Consider the following 6,254-nt stretch of genomic DNA (forward strand, 5'->3'; position numbering starts at 1 on the left):
AACACCCCCCCCCCCCCCCCCCCCCCCTTGAGATTTGAGGGAATGACACTCAACACTCAACTTGAATGGAAAAAACACTTTCCTCCCTTGAGGTTTGAAAAAATCAATACTCCTCTCCTTTTGTTTATATTACTAATGAAATATTCTAAATTTCTATAAGAATCTTTTTACAAAATATAACTATGGTTATTAAAAAAAATAACTAATAAATTTAGAATAAAAATGCAAAATTTATCAAGTACTAAAACACTTGCAATGGCAAATCTTTCCATAATCCGTTAAAAAATGAAAAGAAAAATTCATAATTAATTTTAAGATACACTTAAATTAAAAATTTAATACAATGAATTTTAATTTTGAAGGGAAGGATAATTCTTAAAACTTGCCCTTAAATCAAGGACAGGTTAATACATAATATTTTTAATATTAATTTAATAAAGTTTGGTCAATTAGATGACAAAGGAGAAAGTGTTTTTTTTCCCTTCAAGTTTGGGTGGAGTGTAATTTCCCCAAACTTCAAGGGAGATGAGTGTTATTATCCTTAATCCCTTTCTTTAATAGCTATGCAGTGGGTTAGAGGTAAACTTTTTCCATTAAGAAAGTGTTATTAATACTTAGTGTGCGTTTGAATACCGCTTATTTTGCTGAAAACTGAAAACAATAAAAAATATATATTTTGGCTACTGTTCATTAATGAAATCACTGTTCATTTGCCTATTTGCACTGTTCATGTTCCATGAATAGTGCAAGAGGCGCTGAACTTATATTAAAAAAAAAAAAAACGCAGACGTGCTGGCCGTGGACGCAATCCAAACAGGGCTTTAATACTCTTGTAGGTTTACCATTGACACCAATAAATCGTCTATTATTAATAACTAGCTACCTTGATACAATTGTGAAATACACTTTTACTCTAAACATATTGTATATATTTATATGATTATTCTAACGCAATCCAAACAGGGCTTTAATACTCTTGTAGGTTTACCATTGACACCAATAAATCGTCTATTATTAATAACTAGCTACCTTTATACAATTGTGAAATACACTTTTACTCTAAACATATTGTATATATTTATATGATTATTCTAACCAAATCTGAGAACCTCTTGCTGAATGTTGTAGCATCAGCCAAGGTACGCTCTAGGGGTGTTAAAAAAATCGTTTAAACTAGAATGATTGGTCAGATCGGATCGGACCGAACTGATTTTGTATACACATAAATTTTTAATATTTAAGAAAACCTTAATAAAAAAAATTATATATATGTTTGATAATTTAAAAATAATAATTGGAAGCCCAACAATGTAGGCCGAAGATTAAAAGTTGGACTGGACTGAACAGGATAGATAAAACCTGGGCAAATTGAGACTAATGACTTGTCTAGTCAAATTTAGTCTAGGGTTTTAATGAAAGGTTGACAATATTTTCACAATAAACCTAGGTGATAAGTTGTTATTGATCTTAATTTGAACACACAATTAAAATTACTTTAGGTAAACTACATATTTGTTCCCCATCTTTTACACCATATTTCAATTTGGTCTCTAACCTTTTAATTGTGTCAATTTGGTCCCTAACCTTTTTAATATTGTGTCAATTTAGTCTCTACAATTATATATTAGATGAAAATTGTTAATATGACAAACGACCAAAAGAAAATTTTAGTTTATTGTTACATCAACAAAAACTAATTTTTTATTTTGATCATCAATTTTGTCATTAATTTTCAACCAAAAGATAACGGTAAGGATTAAATTAACACGGTACTGGTTAGAGACCAAATCGACATAATTAAAAGATTATGAATCAAATTAAAATATGATGTAAAGGATATGGGCCAAATTCGTAATTTACCGAATTACTTTTTTATCTACCAGCCAATAACAATGGGGGATGGACCGACATATGGGGCCAGGCTCTCCAGACATTCCATAATTTTTTTTTTTTTCATATATAATATAGCTTAAAATTAGTTTAGACCCAAGACAAAATATAGTTGGGCCCCTTGCTTCAAATTAGTCTGCTTTCATTATCGACATGCCTATCCAAGCTTTGATTTTACTTGTTCATCTCTCCTAGTCCTATTGTACATCACCTCCTTATTTTATAAATTAGTTGTGACGATTAGAACCCAATGATCTATATCTTGATTCCGAGTGTTTTTGATTCCCACGATTGGTGATCTTCCAGATTTGAGGATTTGGATTGATTGGTTTGCAACAAAGAAAAAATCTTAAAGGCTTATCAAAAAGAATCTTTAGGCCTAAGTGGCTAAGCCCCTTTAGTTAAAATTCAATTCTTTGCAAAATCTCTAATGATTTTAAATGTATCTCATAATAATAGTTTTCGAAAAATCCAAAATATGGGCTAATGCTTTTACTCCACGACAAGCCCAACACATTCAACAATGCAAAACATAAGAGCATTTACATCCCAAAATTCTATCCCATCATGTTTTACCATCTCAAAAAGTTACTTTATCAATTATACCATCCAATTTTACAATACTCTCAGCATTCTAACTTTTATTTTACAATACAACACATTAAAATAATATTTCTACACAATAAAATAATATATCCCAAAACCCAAATAAAAACAAAAATCCATAACCCAAAAACCCGGTGAGAGAGAGAGAGGAATTGATAAAGTAAGTGAATAAAGTATTATTTTATTTTTTTTTTTTTTTAAGAATTGAGCTACAGTGCAATTCTACCTTTAGAATTGCATTGTAGCACTATTGCAATTTTTTTTTTTTTTTTTTGGTAATAGTTGGTTTTTACAAGTTCGGATGTATGAGGGGGTTTTGGGCTTTTATACTAAATTTTCCCTACATATAGCATATGCCATTTCCAATGTGAATGCTCTAAAAAAATTCCAAAAAAGTAGACGAATTTGGTATTGAAATGAACAAGCACTATGTTACCCTTTGAAAGAGAATGAAGTCCATTATTATAGCTCAATAATTTGAGTCTAAATCTTCTGTTCCATTTTTCCTGCTCTACTTTATACTCCACTAATAAATACTTGCCACATGTTCACCTAATTAATTAAATACTATCATTATTGACAAATTAATACTACAGTTATTAATTAATAGTAGTATTTAATTAATTAGATGAACACGTAGCAAATATTTATTGATGGAGTATAGAGTGGAGCAGGAAAAGTGGGACAGAAGATTTGGACTCCAATAATTTATAGCCACAACATGGTATTCGACAATGGCATCCCTAGAGGTAAAATTTAAAAAATATGTCTTTGTTGTCACAAATCCATGAGCCAATCAAAAAGCATTAGTCCCACCAATAATTGGTGATGGGATAGCGAAAAATGGCACCTGTGGTTCGTCCAGAGGGGTCGTCCATGACGTGCAGTTTGCCAAGCAACTAGGCCATCTCCTATTCGTCCAGACCTCTCTTTCCTGAGAGGTCGACCAATTGGGTAGATCCCGTAATCAAGTCAAAAGGGTCGTCCACGGATGAATCGCATGGACGACCAAAGAACAGCATGACAAAGGGTCGTCCATAAGCATTGCACATGGACGACCACACGATACTTAGCAAATTCTGAAGCGGTTAATCAACCCGTGTTTATCGCCGTCAATTTCTCCCAAGTATGTAACTTCCAGCAGCGGTTATGACCGTTGAAGAAGTTACGTCCGGATTCCACAAATCTGGGGGAAGTTATTGAATCCAATAACGCCCTAAAGTACCCTATATAAGGACCGGTCGAATATGTAAAGGTAGATATTCTGAGATCCTTACATTACAGTTAGATTTAGAGAGGAAGCACTAACTTACCATCGGAGGATATTGGACCGGTCCACCCCGGTCATTCCTTTGATTCTTTCTTCTTTTCAGGCCTTGCAAACGTTGTAGCCCACCGAAGCCGAAGTGTTCAACCAAACTGATTTTATCCAACATCAGTTTGGCGCCGTCTGTGGGAAACGTGAATTGTTTTGCAATTTAACTTTCTGAGAAAAAGGTTGAATGGTTCGGACTAGGTCGAGGGCTACAAGCCCAGGCCATCAGGGAAGCAGAGATGCTTCAAGCCATCCCCATCGAAATCACCAATCAGCGCCTGCCACGCAGACGCCTTCCATCCAACACATACAGTCCATGGCGGCCGCGATGGCGGAATTAACCCGCCAAAACCAAGAATTGACTAGGGAGATAGAAAGGCATCGACGAGAAGGACAAGCTGAGGGACAATCTTAGAGTCGAGGAGAAAATCCTGAGCCCGAGATTCAATCAAGAGGCACCACTTCACGAAGGGTGCCACATCTGGAGAAGGAAATGGATCAGATGAGAAAGGTTATGGATGAGATGAAGGAGAACATGAGAAGGGAAAATCCTATAGAGGATTTGGTCCACCGAACAGACTCCCCTTTTTCTGCTTCCATCAATGGGCATCCCTTGCCGCCTAAGTTTAAAATGCCTTCCCTGGACTCGTACGATGGAACACGTGATCCCTTTGATCATATCGCTACTTTCAAGACAACAATGCATCTCCAAGGAGTTCTAGACAAGATCATGTGTAGAGCCTTCCCTACTACCCTTAAGGGGCCAGCGCGTCTATGGTTCAGCAAAATACCCCCAAATTCTGTGAGTTCTTTTGAGGAGTTGAGCAAGTTATTCGTCAATAATTTCATAGGGGACAGAGACATAAACGTTCCTCGTCCAGTTTGCTGACTATAGAGCAAGGAGAAAACGAGAGCCTGCGTTCCTTCATCACACGCTTCAATAGGGAAGCCTTAACAGTGGACGAGGTGGACGATAAGCTCCTATTGGCAGCCTTCCATAATGGGGTCAACTCTGATTTGTTTATTCACAAGTTGTATGAGAAAGAGCCTCAATCCATGGCTGAGCTCGTCCATTCAGCCCAAAACTTTATGAATGCAGAAGACGTTATCATAGCTAAAAAGAGGAAGAGAGTTGAGAGAATGGAAGCCAACCCCCTGCGTCATCCTGACCAGGGGCCTCGTCCAAAGAAGGGACGAACGGAAGACAAGAAGGACCGAGACAGGGATAACAGAAAGGCAGGCCCATCAGCAAGGAATCAGAATTACACACCCTTGAATGCCCCACTCGATCAAGTGCTCATGCAGATTAAAGATGATCCTTCCTTGAAGTGGCCAGAAAAGATGAAAGGAGACCCTAACAAGCGCAATAAGAATAAATATTGTCGCTTCCATAGGGATCATGGCATGACACGGATGAGTGTTATGACTTAAACAGCAGATCGAGAATCTTATCAGGCAAGGAAAGTTGAGGCATTTCGTCGGAAGAGATCATAAAGATGAAAAATTGAAAGCGAAGATGGAAGAACCATCACGGCCCCCACTAGGAGAAATAAGGGTTATCATTGGTGGGACGTCGATGGGGCAGTCTGCCAAGGCAAAGAAGACGTACCTCAAAGCAGTGCAGAACGTCCAACTCTCTGGACGACCCCCAAGACGAAGGAAACAGACGAACCAGCCATTACCTTTACGGACGAAGAAGCTGAAAGGATCCATCATCCGCACGACGATGCAATTGTTATTACCCTGCTTATAGCAGATTACAAAACCAGGAGGGTGTTGGTGGATAATGGAAGCTCCGCGGATATATTGTATTATCCGCCTTCCAGCAGATGAGGATTGGACAAGATCAGCTTCGTCCAGCATTCTCGCCACTGATAGGATTTGGGGGAATGAAAGTGCAGCCCGTGGGTACCATTACCTTGCCTGTAGTGGTAGGGTCATACCCACAGCAGATAACTAAGGAAGTAAATTTCCTTGTGGTGGATTGTTCGTCCTCATATAATGCCATCATTGGAAGACCAACTTTGAACAGTTGGAAGGCAGTAACTTCCACCTACCATCTATCAGTTAAATTCCCGACGGAATGCGGAATTGGACAAGCACAAGGAGATCAATTGGCAGCCAGGGAGTGTTACCTAGCCATGTTGGCTATGAACGAGCAAATGCATACCATGAGTATAGAAGAAAGGAAGATTGTTGCAGAACCGACTGCAGTATTGGAAGATGTTTTACTACAAGAAAATGATCCTGAGAAATTCACTAGAATTGGAACAAGTATGAAGGAGAAGGCGAAAGAAGACCTCGTCCAGTTTCTAAAAAATAATGCCGATGTATTTGCATGGAGCCATGACGACATGCCTGGTATTGACCCAGGTGTAATCACTCATCGACTGAACGTGTCCCTCTCTTCTAAGCCTATTCGTCAAAAGAAGAGGGTGTTCGC

At 37.9% G+C, this 6,254-nt stretch overlaps 1 pseudogene; it reads right to left on the bottom strand.

The window, feature by feature from the left end:
- Nucleotides 1-3,112: 3,112 nt before the first annotated feature.
- The window catches only part of LOC136070810 (dirigent protein 23-like), a 10,458-nt pseudogene continuing 7,316 nt past the window's right edge, over nt 3,113-6,254 (bottom strand).

Source organism: Quercus suber, unplaced genomic scaffold, assembly GCF_002906115.3.
Source record: "Quercus suber isolate HL8 unplaced genomic scaffold, Cork oak 2.0 scaffold_261, whole genome shotgun sequence".
NCBI lineage: Eukaryota > Viridiplantae > Streptophyta > Magnoliopsida > Fagales > Fagaceae > Quercus > Quercus suber.